Here is a 14,280-nt window from a genome sequence, read left to right as displayed (position 1 = left end):
AAGGCTGTAGCCTGGAATCAGCTATTCATTGTCCTTGTAAACTAAATCAGCTATTCATTGTTCTTGCAAATGATCAATCCCAGCACCCCAGTCACAACTTGAGTTACAGGGAGCTCAGCATCCTAACACCTAGGGACTGATTTTCCCTTCAGCACCAAGTCAGTCATCCTCTGAGGAGACACCCTCATGGTTCAGATCCAGAGGCCACATTTTCTCAGAAGGAGAAATCATCCCAGTGTGACCCAGCAAGGACTCCTTCTGTCTCACCAGGGGATGAAAGCTGAGCCTCTCTCTACAGCTCCTGTTCCCTGCTCAGTGTCAGGATGAAGAGATTGTGGTGGAGGATGCATTTTCACACAGCAGAATTTCTCCTTAGGCTGAGGAAAATGTCAACCTGTAGCAATGGGACTGCAGTCCAGACTCTGTCACCAGTGTTGCTGCATGTCCTTACTTGTCCTGGCCTTGGTGTATTTTCAAGGGCAAGCACCGTGTCTATTCTCTCTTCTTTAGGCCACTCTCTGTCTCCATAGACAGAGAGCCACAGCATTCCTGAATCTCTATAGTGGACAACCTCCCCTGCCTCTCCTGCTGTGTGCTTGGTGGAGCTTCCCTGCCTTGGGTCAGGGCCACCCTGAGTAGTAACATCTGCTCTGAGCTTCTTTAGAATTGGCTGGAGCCACCCTTCTCTGAACTGCTCCCCGTGGTCTCTCACCAGCTGCTCTCTGGAGCATGATATCACTTGTACTCAAATCTTTGTCTTTAGGCCTGCTTGTGCGGAACTTCTCCTGAGAGGCAGATAAGGTGGGTATTGCTTTTGTGAAGAGTGTGCTTTTAGAGGCAGGAATCCCACCATAGGGAAGGGGTCAAGGGCAATTATGAGCTCAGTGTTCAATTATAGAGAAGGTAGGCTACAGAGCTTAAGGGTTCTGAGTATAGGTTTTAAGGTCAGTCAGACCTGTATTGGCTTTATCTCTTTCACATGCTTCCTGTGGCTTTGGGTAATTTGGGAGATGTGGATGCCTTTGGGGAGAGAAGCAAAGCTTCTGTGATTACAAACAAAAATATTTCTTGCTCCTTTGTCAAAGAGTAAGTGATTATATATTTGAGGCTTGGTGAAGTGGAGCAAAGAAAACCTCTTCAACAAGTGGTGCTGGGAAAAGTGGAAAAACATGCAAAAAAATGAACTGAGACCTCATTCTAATGCCATACACAAAAGTTGGACCAAAATGGATTGAGGACCTTGATATCAGACCTGAATCTGTAAGGTGCATAGAGGAAAACATAGGCAGAACCCTCCATGACATTGAAGCTACAGGCATCTTCAAAGATGAAACACCATTGATCAAGCAAGTGGAAGTAAAGATAAACAAATGGAAGTACATTAATTAAGAAGCTTCTTGCACCCGAAACAGTGACTGATACAAAGACAACCAACAGAATGGGAAAAACTATTTACCCAATACTCATTTGATAAGGGGTCAATATCAAAGATACATAAGGCACTGGTAAAACTTAACAAGAAAAAAACTCAACTTCATAAAAATATGGGGAGAATAATTGAACAGAAACTTCCTCAAAGAAGAAATACAGATGGTCAAAAGGCACATGAGAAAATTCTATATATCACTAATCATCAGGGAGATGCAAATCAAAACAGTGAGATATTATCTTACACCACAGAGACTGGCATATACCAAAAAGAACAAGAGCAACCAGTGCTGGCATGGATGTGGGGAGAAGGGAACTCTCATTCATTGTTTATGGGAATGCCAACTGGTCCAGCTCTTTTGGGAAATATATGGGCATTCTTCAAAAAACTAGAAATTGAGCTTCCATATGACCCAGCAATACCATTTTTGGGAATATACTTCCGGGGCCCAAAAACACAATGTAGAAAAGCCGTCTGCACTTTGTGTTCATTGCAGCACTATTCACAGTAGCTAGAATCTGGAAACAGTCCAAGGACCCAAGAACAAAGAACTAGATAAAGAAACTATGGTACATCTATACAATGGAATACTATGTGGCCATCAAAAAAATAAAGTCATAGAATTCACTTAAAAATGGCGGACATGGAAAGTATCACGTTGAGTGAAATGAGTCAGAGGGAGAGGGACAGACATAGAATGATTACATTCAATTATGGGATAAAAAAAAACACAGTATGAGACTAATACCAATGACAGTGCCTGCTACAGAGGCTGGTTGGGGGGTGGTGGTGGGAGGAAAATGGTACACTGGTACAGTGTATATTTCCCATTTGTAGTGGGAAATTTGTAGTGGGAAATATACACTGGTGAGGGGATGGGTGTTGGAACATTGTATGACTGAAACTCAATAAGGAACAACTTTGTAACTGTGTCAATAATTTAAAAAAGTTAATAAAAGTCAAATCAACCAAGATTTCTTTTAATTTCCACAGGTAATTATGAGATCTCCCTAATTTTACATTTCAAGTGGTCTGACATCAACAAGGTTTATCCTTGCCAGGAGGACCAAAGATACCAAATTAAAAAAAGTAATAGGGAAAATTTTAGGAAAATGAAAAATATATTGTTTTCTACTTATTAAGGAAGTCTAGGTTGGTGTTTAGCCTAGTTTTCATTTTCTCAGTTTGAAATATCTCCCAGTATTTTGTTACTAGTTTTTAACTGTAGCACTGTTGCAGCACTGTTGTCCAGTTGTTCATCGATTTGCTCAAGCAGGCACATCTTCATTGTGATACTTGTTGTTAAATATGCCACGGGTAGCTTGCCAAGCTCTGCCATGTGGGTGGGATAGTGTTGGTAGCTTGCCGGGCTCTCCGAGAGGGACAGAGAAATCTAACCCAGGTCGACCACATGCAAGGCAAACGCCCTACCTGCAGTGCTATCGATCCAGTCCTATCTCAGAGTATAGAACCAAAAAATTAAATGAAAGTCAGGTGTTTGTCTCAAAGTGCCTAAATGGGTGTGGAAGGACAAAGCAACTCACACAAGGCAGGGTGAGTGAAAGGGATGGGACACAGAAAGTAGACACTGATGAAGGGATGTTGCTAGAACATTGTATGCATAAAAAAAATTTCAAGAATAACTTTGTAATTCACACTGTCACTGTCATCCCGTTGCTCATTGATTTGTTTGAGCAGGCACCGGTAACATCTCTCATTGAGAGACTTATTGTTACTGTTTTTGGCATATCCAATATGCACGGGTAGCTTGCCAGGCTGATTCAATATTTTTTTTTAAAGCAAAAAACAAAAAAAAAATCTTCCACGATTAAAAACAAAAATATCTTCTTAGGTCTGAGTTTTCTTTTCTTCAAAACACATCGTAACAATTCTTGTACCATGGGACGGGCAAAAGACCAAAGAGAGAACATGCATTTAGTACAGAGTGAAGGTGCAGGACCAGTTCCCAGTATAAGTTATGATTAGATGGCTTACACTATTATTAGTTTTTGGCATGGGTTCTATCTTAGATTTGTAGTTTGAATATGAACATCATTAGTTCCCTAGTGACCAGTTTTCATTCTAGGTAAGGAATATAATCAGGAGGGAGAGTCCCCTTCCACACCAGAAATATGAAAAACGCTTAACCACTATTTACCATATTTGGACTGTCTATTGATTGTGTATAGTATGACTGATGGAGCCTGCACAGTCTTGCTTGTTAAATATTTTTAATACTTACATGCCTGGATAGCTTTTGATGAGTCATATTGGGTAGATGGTTTGTATTTGACTTGACATATTCTTCAAGAAAGCAAGAAGAAAAAGCTGTAGGAACTGAAGGTAGGAACAAATTTGCACCCAGAACCTTCTATGGACCAGTCATGATGTAATTTATTCCTCTAAGTTCCAAGATTTAACAACCCTTTGGTGAGCTATAACAATTTTCACATAAAAGTAAAATAGATTTTTTTATAGGAAGAAATGAGAGCAGAAATTTAAAAATTACAAACAGAAGTGACACGAATAAAGGAATTGCTAGATGAAATAAAAAACTCAATAGGTGCCCTCAAGAGTAGAATATCCACAGCTGAAGACAGAATCAATGAGCTTGAAGATGAGCTTCAGAAAGCTTACAGGCAAAAACAATGGCAAAAGACCTCAAAATAGCTCTGGGGTGAATCAGAGTCCTAGGGGATGACCTCAAGAGGAACAACATAAGAAACATCGGAGTACCAGAAGGACAGGGAGGTAACCCTAATGAAAAAGCAACAGTAAAAGACATCATTGCTAAGAAGTTCCCAGAGCTGGAGAATGCGGGAATCCAGATCCAAGGAGCCCAAAGGGTGCCAGCCAAAAGAGACCCTAATAAAAAGACTCCAAGACATATCATAGAATGATGGATGCCATGGATAGAGACATGGTACTGCAAGTAGCAAGGTCAAGAAGGAAATCACATACAGAAGAGCATCCCTTAGATTTACAGCAGACCTATCAGAGGAAACCCTCCACGCCCGAAGACAATGGTGAGTTATAGTGAAAAAATTCAACGAAATGAACTCTTCACCAAGAATACTTTACCAGACTAAACTCTCACTAAAACTCAAAGGAACGATACACTATTTCATGGATAAACAACAGCTCAGGAATTTCAGAGACTCAAAACCAAACTTAAAAGAAGGACTAAAGGGACTACTGTAAGATAGGAAAACCCCCTACAAGCGCAACAACTCCCTGCAGAACGATGGCACAAAACCCCATGACAATAATCTCTCTAAATGCCAATGGTCTAAATGCACCAATTAAAAGACAGAGAGTGGCAAAATGGATTCGGAAACTAAACCTAACATTCTGGTGCCTACAAGAAACACATCTGAACAGTCAGAGCAAACATAGACTCAAAGTCAAAGGATGGAAAACAATCCTTCAAGCAAACAACTCCCTCAAAATAGCCGGGGGTGGCCATACAATTATCCGACAACATAGATTTAAGGTTGAAAAAGATTAGAAGGGACAGCAAAGACCATTTTTTACTAATCAAGGGATATGTTCAGCAGGAAGAAATCACACTCCTTAATGTATATGCACCTAGTGAGGGACCAGCTAAATACTTAAAACAACTGCTAACAGATTTTAACAAGGACATTGCTAGCAACACAATAGTAGTTGACTATCATCTAGAGGTGATAGTCAACACTGACCTATCACCTCTAGATAGATCAACAAGGTTAAAACTCAGCAAGGAAACACTGGCTTTGAAGGAAGAGATGGAAAAGAGAGGCCTAATAGATCTGTACAGGGCTTTGAATCTCCCAAAGAAAGAATACACATTTTTGCAGTGCACATGGAACATTTTCTAAAATAGACCACATGCTGGGTCACAAAACATATCTCGAATCAGGAAGATAGAAATTGTATCAACTATCTTTTCAGACCACGGTGCACTGAAGATAGAAGTTAATCATGCACAGACACAGAGAACCAAATCAAACACCTGGAAATTAAACAACTCAATGTTGAACAACGAGTGGGTTAGGAAGGAAATCAAAGAAGAAATCAAAAGATATCTGGAAACAAATGAGAATGAAGACACGAGTTACCAGAACCTATGGTAACTCTAAAGCTCTGTTAAGGGGAAAATTTATAGCTTTGCAAGCATTCCTCAGGAAGGAAGAAAGGGCCTTAGTAGATAACTTGACTTCACAGCTCAAGACCTTAGAAAAGGACCAAGAAAAGGAGCCCAAACTAGGTTGAAGTAAAGAAATAACAAAACATAGAGCTGAAATTAACAAAATGGAAACCCAAAAGACAATCTGAAATATCAATGAAACCAAGAGCTGGTTCTTTGATAAAATAAACAAGATTGATAAACCACTAGCAAGACTCACGAAGAAAGAGAGAGAAAGAGAACCCTAATAAACTGAATCAGAAATGAGAAGGGGGGCATCACAACAGAAATCAAAGAAATTCAAAACGTTGTCATCAGAGACTACTTTGAAAGTCTATATGCCATGAAAAAAGAGAACCTAGAAGAAATGGATAAATGCCTAGATTCCTATAATCTCCCAAGGCTGAATCAAGAAGAGCTGGAATACCTGAATAGATCCATTAAAAGCCCAGGTCCAGATGGATTCTAGTGAATTTTTTCAAACATTTAAAGAGGACCTATTGCCAGTTATTCTCAAGCTTTTCCAGGAAATTGAAGAAAAAGAAACTCTCCCACACAGTTTCTATGAGGCTCATATCTCCCTAACACCAAAAGAAAACAAATACCCCACAAAAAAGAAAAATACAGGCTGATATCCCTGATGAAGATGGATGTGAAGATTCTCAACAAAATATTAGCAAATAGAATTCAACAACTCATCAATAAGATCATACACCGCGACCAAGTGGGATTCATTCCGGGGATGCAAGGATGGTTTAACATCTGAAAATCAATCAACATAATCCATCATATCAACAAAAGAAAAGATAAAAACCATACAATCATAACAATAGATGCAGAGAAAGTGTTTGACAAGATTTAGAACCCGTTTATGATGAAAACTCTCACCAAAATTGGTATTGAAGGAACTTCCCTCAACATAGTCAAAGCCATATACCACAAGCCTATGGCAAGCATCATCCTCAATGGGAAAAAACTAAGAACCTTCCCTCTAAGATCAGGGATGAGACAAGGATGCCCACTCTCACCACTTCTGTTCAACATAGTACTGGAAATATTTGCAATAACGATTAGGCAAGAAAAAGATATTAAGAGAATTCAGGTAGGAAAGGAAGAAATCAAGCTCTCACTATTCACAGATGATATGATACTATATTTAGAGAACCCTAAAGCCTCTACCAAGAAACTCATAGAAACAATAGACTTGTCTAGTAAAGTTGCAGGCTATAAAATCAATACCCAAAAGTCCATGGCTTTCCTATATGCAAATAATGAGAGAGAATAAAGTGACATGAAAAAAAAACAATACCACTCACAATCATGCCTCAGAAAATCAAGTACCTCTGAATCAGCTTAACTAAGGAGGTAAAGGACCTCTACAAAGAAAACTACAAAACACTACTTCATGAAATAAAAGAGGACACAAGAAAATGAAGAGATATCCCCTGCTCATGAATTGGGAGAATTAACATTGTTAAAATGGCAATACTCCCCAAAGCATTGTACAGATTCAATGTGATCCTTATAAGGATACCCATGACATTCGTCAAAGAAGTGGAGCAAACACTCTTGAAATTCATATGGAACAATAAACCCCCAGGAATAGATAAAGCAAATATGGAAAAAAGAAGATGGGAGGCATCACCTTCCCCAACCTCAAACTCTACTACAAAGAGGTAATAATTAAAACAGCAGCACGGTACTGGAACAAAGGCAGAGCCACAGACCAATAGAACAGGGTTGAATATCCTAATACACACCCTCAAATATATGGTCATCTAATCTTTGATAAGGGAGCAAGGAAAGCCTCTTTAACAAATGGTTCTGGCAAAACTGGACAGCTACATGCAAAAACCGGGCTCAGATCTCTACCTAACGCCATGTATGAAAATAAGATCAAAATGGATTCAAGACCTCAACATCATACCTGAATCCATAAAATACACTGAAGATAAGGTTGGCAAAACCTTCCACGACATTGAAGCTAATGGTATCTTCAAAGATGACACGCCACTGGCCAAGCAAGTGGAAACAGAGATTAACAAATGGGACTATCTTAAACTAAGAAGCTTCTGCACCTCAAAAGAAACAGTGACGGGCTGGAGTGATAGCACAGCGGATAGGGCGTTTGCCTTGCACGCAGCCGACCAGGTTTCGATTCCCAGCATCCCATATGGTCCCCCAGCACTGCCAGGAGTAATTCCTAAGTGTAGAGCCAGGAGTAACTCCTGTGCATCGCTGGGTGTGACCCGAAAAGCAAAAAAAAAAAAGTGACAAAAATACAAAAACAGTCAACAGAATGGGAAAGGTATTTACCTAATACCCATCAGATAAGGGGTTGATATAAGGATATACAAGGCACTAGTTGAATCTACAAAAAGAAGACATCCAACCCCATCAGAAAATGGGGCAATGAAATGAACAGAAGAAACTTTCTCAAAGAAGATATCCGAATGGCCTAAAGGCACATGAAAAAATGCTCTTCATCACTAATCATCAGGGAGATGCAGTTCAAAACAACAATGAGATAGTATCTTACACCATGAAGACTGGCCCACATCCAAAAAAACAAAAAGCAAGTGGTGCTGGCACAGATGTGGGAAGAGAGGGGCTCTCCTTCACTGCTGGTGGGAATTCTAACTGGTTCAACCCTTTTGGAAAACAGTATGGACGATTCTCAAAAAATTAGAAATTGAGCTCCCATTTGACCCAGCTATACCACTTTTTGGAATATATCCTGGAGAGGCAAAAAAGTATAGTAGAAATGACATCTGCACTTGTATGTTCATTGCAGCACTGTTTACAATAGCCAAAATCTGGAAAAAGCCTCAGTGCCCAAGAACAGATGACTGGTTAAAGAAATTTCGGTACATCTACACAATGGAACACTATGCAGTTCTTAGAAAAGATGAAGTAATGAAATTTGCATTTAAATGTATCAACATGGAAAGTATCATGTTAAGTGAAATGGGTCAGAAAGAGAGGGAGAGACATAGAAAGATTGCACTCATCTGTGGAATATAAAGTAACAGAATGGGAGACTAACACCCAAGAATAGTAGAGATAGGGACCCTGAGGTTCACTCCATGGCTTGGGAGCAGGCCTCAAATGCTGGGGGAAAAGGCAGCTTAGATAGAGAAGGGAACACCAAGTAAAGCGTATTTGGAGGACCAGCTCAGGTTGGGAGATTCGAACCGAATGTAGAAGATAAATTGAACACAATGGCCATTCAATTCCTCTAGTGCAAACTACAACACCCCAAAGGAAAGAGAGAACAAAAGGGAATGCCCTGCCACAGAGGGTGATGGGAGGGATACTGGGATCATCGGTGGTGGAGAATGGGCACTGGTGGAGGGAAGAGTACTCGATCATTGTATGACTGAAACACAAGCATGAAAGTTTGTAAATCTGTAACTGTAGCCCACAGTGATTCACTAATAAAAAATTTTTTTAAAAATAAAAAATATTTTTTAAAATTTCTTGATTTTAACACTAGAGTTTTGTTATTTAATCAATTTCAACTCTATCATTGTATCAACAGTTGTGGCTTTTGTCGACCTTAAAAAAATCCTCTAAATTCCACAAGATTAGAAATATTAAACTCATGTTACAGTTAAAGAAATCAAGAAGTACTAAGGTAATTTGGGCAGAATTAAGTGAGTAGGTAACCAGGACTGAGAGAGATTACCAGGCTACTGGATAGTGAAACAATTTTGGTAAAACTTAGTTTTTCTACACTTCCTATCGTTTATAGCACAAAGAATCAAGTGAAGGCTGAACAGGTAAAGTAAACTTCTAAAGGGAGCAGGGTGACCCTCGGCATTGAGAATGTAATAAAAATCAAAGAACTTTAAGTACTCTTTGGAATCGAAGATCTAAAAGTCCCCTAGATCTCCAAATACTTGTGTCTGTGGAAAGTACCTTCTGGTCTCCAGTTCAGAAGCCCTGGAGGTTCTAAAGAGATTTCCTTGGGCAATAATAGCCTCTGAGATGAACAGAATTAGGAACTCCTTACTAACTGGCCTAGGAAAAATCTCCAGCTTTTGGGCATTGGAGGGTTTCCATTCACAGAAGCAGCAATGTCTAATCTGTGGTTGGTCATGGGGTAAAAGGAACAAGGGCTGTGAAACAAAACAGATGAAGGTTTAAATTCTGCATCTACAGGTTAATACAATTAATAGTGATGTCCTTTGGGTAAGGGACATAGCCGCTGTTTCTTCATCAGAGATACTTAACTATGCTTTACTCCCTTCTTAGTTGATGGCTTTTGCCTTCCTGCCTAGTGAACAAATCTTACTGGCGGGACTCTATGTGAGAATCATCTCTCTCATTCTTTTCGAAGCCAAGTTAGTGGATCACCTTTTTTTTTTTCTGCTGTCTCAGAGGAAAACTGGGTAAATAATTTAGTGGGTCATAAAAATCTGTTTTAAAAATAATTGTTGGAGTGGCTGAATGTATGTTTCAAAGAACTTTGCATGCAGGAAGCCCATATTTCATTTCTACTACTACATGGTCCCTGAGTACAGAACTGGGAGTAGTCTCTGAGCATGGGTGATGACTGTCCCTCTCAATAAAAGCCAAACCAAAATAAAGGATAACATATAAGATGTCTTTAGCTGCAAGTAATAGATACTTAAGTTTAAACTGAGGTTTTCAATGGGAAAGTTACTTGTCAAGGAACCAAGAGCCTGAGGAGCTGGACTCTATCTCCATGGCTGAGGCATAACTTCAAAGGAGAAAGACTTAATATACTCATTTGTATGAGTGTGGCTGAGGGAAGTCAGTCAGCAGGAAAGGGAGAGAAGCAAAATGATTTCTCTTCTATATGGGGTATGAAGATACACCGTCAGGGAACAACAAAGGGCCAAAGGCAGCAGAATTGGAGAGTTTGTGGGGGAAGGGGAAATTTGAATGGGAAGGTCCTTTGGAACCTTGGTGGAGGGCAATGGGATCTCTGCTGGTGGGTGTGGTGTTGGAATGATACACGCACGAAACCATCATAAAATTATGAGTGAAAACTCCTGATACTCCTCTCTTCAAAGGTGGAATTTTATCCTCTATTCCCTGAACTCAGGTTTGCTTGGAACACTATGGGCTTTATCTATCCAATGGGACAATAATTATTCTCGCCTCCCAAGTTATGGTTTGGAACAAAGTCTTGTGGGTAATGGGTCTTGGGGAAGACATTTCCAGGGACTTTGATGGTCATTCTGTATGATCAAAGGACACATGGGAAACTCTAGGATGATCCAGTGGGTTTGATGTAGAATTTTGTGTGTGTGTGCATGTGTGTGTATATGTGTGTGAGTGAGTGTGTGTGTGTGTGTGTGTCTGTGTGTGTGCACATGCACATGCATGTGCCACAGGCCACACAGTGTTTTGGGATGTTCCTGGAACTGTTGATATAAAATCTTTAGAGCAAAAGATTCATGTGCATTCTGAGCCTTAAAGGAGGAATATTAGCAAGCTGGATTTCCTTCTCTTATTTGGCCCCAGAATCTCCTTTTGGAGAGTATTTCAGGGACCATGTCTTTTGCCTCACTTCTGTATTTGGAAGCCATCCAGGGCGACCCTTGTCTTGTGAAAGTTCATATCTAGTGTTTCCATAAGCCTAGAGGACTTTCCTATTTGAGGCGGAATGAAAACCTCCTGCAGAATGAGGCAAACCTCTTCTTTCCTCCCAGGTTATGTGAATTTTGGTCTTTAGACCAAAGAAGACTTAGCAATGGCCTCATCTATGCCCTCACCTATGCCCCATAATGCACAAGGGTTCGTTCCTTGCAAATAGACTTAAGGCAGCCCGGGGCATTCTGGCCCCTGGGGTGGGTACGGAGAGGGCCGTGGCAGGTGTCCTGAGAGTTCAGGCACACAGTTATGTGGTCTCTCACTCTCCTGTGCCTCACGGCTCCATGAGGTCGATGAAGGTTGCTGGAAAGCCGTTGCAGGGACTAGATGAGCAGCACTCTTCTCCCAGGTTTACCACAACAAACTCAGGGGCGAGCAGAGCAGCTCGCTGAGAGGGATCGTGAGCCGCCCCAGAGCTGGACAGGGCCGGAGGAAACGGAGGTTGAAAATGGGGTGAGCTGCTGCTTTCTGGGGTGGGTTGGCTCTCCTGGTGTGGCTTTTTCCTACAACAGAGGAAGCTGTGAGTGAGGCCACAGGCTTCCGGCCTCTGCCCTGGAGCTTGAATCTGGCCCTGAAGTGGGGAGTTAGTGGGGGAATTTCTGGGACTGCTGAGTTCAAGCAGAGTCTCAGAGTGGCAACGTCTTGGTCCGTTGATTCAACTGAAGGAATTGTTGGTCTCTCTCCGTGGAGAAGCTCAACCTAGACTCAGGCAGATGTAAGATCCCTGATTTGTGGGGTATAAACTCTGGCCTCTTTGAGTCACTGTGAGCAAGAGATCTTTGCAGTTACTTTTCGGGACCCGGCTTGCCAATGCCTCCTTCCCCTTCAGAACATTGCTCGGGTGCCTGTGAAGCACCAGCCTGCAGTGTGAGGGGGACGCAGGGATGGTGAGTTTCTGTGGTTCCATCTGCAGCTGTCCTGGTGGTGGCAGCATGAATGAGGGAGAGAGGGTGGCACATGAGGAGTCTGGGGGCCTGAGACCTTCCCGGGTACAGAAATAGGGAGGGGCCCCTGAGCAGGGCTGGCTGAGGGAGATGAGAAAGAGGCAGGATCTTGGGAAGAGGAGAGTTTGGGAGGAGGAAGAGGGGAAGGCGGAGGAGGAGGCAGAGGTAGGAGGAGGGGAGGGACAGGTGGGAGGCCAGGGGCAGAAGGAGCGAAGTTCTCTGGCTGGGGGGCATTCAGGACAGGGTGACACATGAGTGACGCCTGGTGACTTAAGCGGGACGAAGTCGGCGGCCTGAAAGGGCGGGAGACAGAAAACAGAGCTTTTCAGTCTGAGCACTCCTGTCGTGGTGACAGCGGTCATTTATCACGGCCTGAATGGGCAGTGCGGGCTGGCCTGTGCAGTAGCCAGAGCCTCTGGTTAAAGTTTTACCGAGTGTGAAAGGGGCCTGTCCAGGCTGCGGGGGTGGCTCATGGGGCCCATCTGTTTGGAGCAGAAAGACTGGCACCAAAGGAGGGGCCATGCGACAGGACATTTCCGGGGGCCGGGACCCCTCCAGGGATGCTGGGTCAGTGGTGGGGGAAGGGCTCTGGCTGGCCCAGGTCCTCCATTCTGAGCCTTTGTCCAACTCTGTCTTGTTAGCTTGAGGGGGTGAGAGTGGCTGGACATTTGGATCGCTAGTGTCTGAATTGAATTTGATGACTTTGTTTTCATTCTTGTGGTGTCTCCCAAGCAAGACTCAGTGGGGTCCTGGGCACACTGGCTACATGGCCCAGCTCTGCTGGCAATAGCAGTGCTGAGAGCACCCAGGGCCACCATAGAGTACTCAGAGACCAGGAGGTCCATACCCTGGTGCTGGGGTCATGGTATGGTGCCGGGGATGGAATCCACAGCCTCTGTAGGGAAAGCATGTTCGCCAGCCCTGCGAGCTCTTTCCTGGTTCCTTAAGTTTTATTTTACTTAGCTATTTTTTTCCTTCTTTTAATTGACTTGCAGTAAAGGTTTCAATATAATAACACTTCAGGAGGAGAGCTGAATCCACTCCTATATCCGTTTGTATTCACGGCACCCATCTTCAAAGCTTCAGTGTCCTCCCATAACCCAAAAGATCCCTCTACCCATTTCTTCACAGTCACCCTCACAATCATCATAGTTTTAACTGAGTCTAGGAGTTCACTTCTGTGTTTCTTGCCAGTTACATTGCTTTACTTGTTTGGACTCCACATATGAATGAAACCATCTGATGTCTTTCACTTCCGGAATGATTTCACTTCGCATAATCCTGGTGCAAATTCTTCCTTTTTTTTCTTTTTAAAAGATGTGACTTTGTGCTTACGAGTGTTAGGCACTCAAGATAGAGGAGAAAAGACAGAGTTCCTGTCCCTGGGGCTTCTATTCCCAGGCAGGAGACGGACTGGAATCAAGTAGGTTACTAACAAACTGAGCTTAGCACTCTGAAGCAGAGGATAGTTTATAGAGGGATAGTAAACAACAGGGAGTCAGGGATGACCAGTCCGAGGGGGACGACCTTAAGTGGAGCCTGAGGAATGGATAGGAGCCAGCCAGAGTGGAGGGAACAGTGATGATAATGCCCCAGGCTGGTGATTGTTTGAAGAACTAAAAGATGCTTGTAAGATGCAGAGAGAGTAGTATGTGGCCTGACATGGACTTGCAGAAGAAAATATTCTTTTTTTTTTCTTTTTGGGTCACACCTGGCAATACACAGGAGTTATCTCCTGGCTTTGCACTCAGGAGTTACTCCTGGCGGTGCTCAGGGGACCATATGGGATGCTGGGAATCGAACCCGGGTCGGTAGCATGCAAGGCAAATGCCCTACCCACGGTGCTATTGCTCCAGCCCCAGAAAAAGATATTCTTTGTGGTTCTCAGGGCTCCCATGAACAGAGGGGTGCAGTCGATGGATTATTTGGCAAGGCCAGGGCCTTCCACACTATACTAGGACTCAGTGTAGTGTAGTATACAAATACACATCAGTGTATATGTATTAGGCCCTATAATGGTGGTGTCCAATACATATGTATTGGAGGAGCGTTATGGGGGAGCTGGATCAGAATGAAGGATTGACAAAGGAGAAAAAATGCTAACCTCATGGGAA

Source organism: Sorex araneus, chromosome 5, assembly GCF_027595985.1.
Source record: "Sorex araneus isolate mSorAra2 chromosome 5, mSorAra2.pri, whole genome shotgun sequence".
Taxonomy (NCBI): Eukaryota; Metazoa; Chordata; class Mammalia; order Eulipotyphla; family Soricidae; genus Sorex; species Sorex araneus.
Note: the sequence above shows the minus strand (reverse complement) of the source record.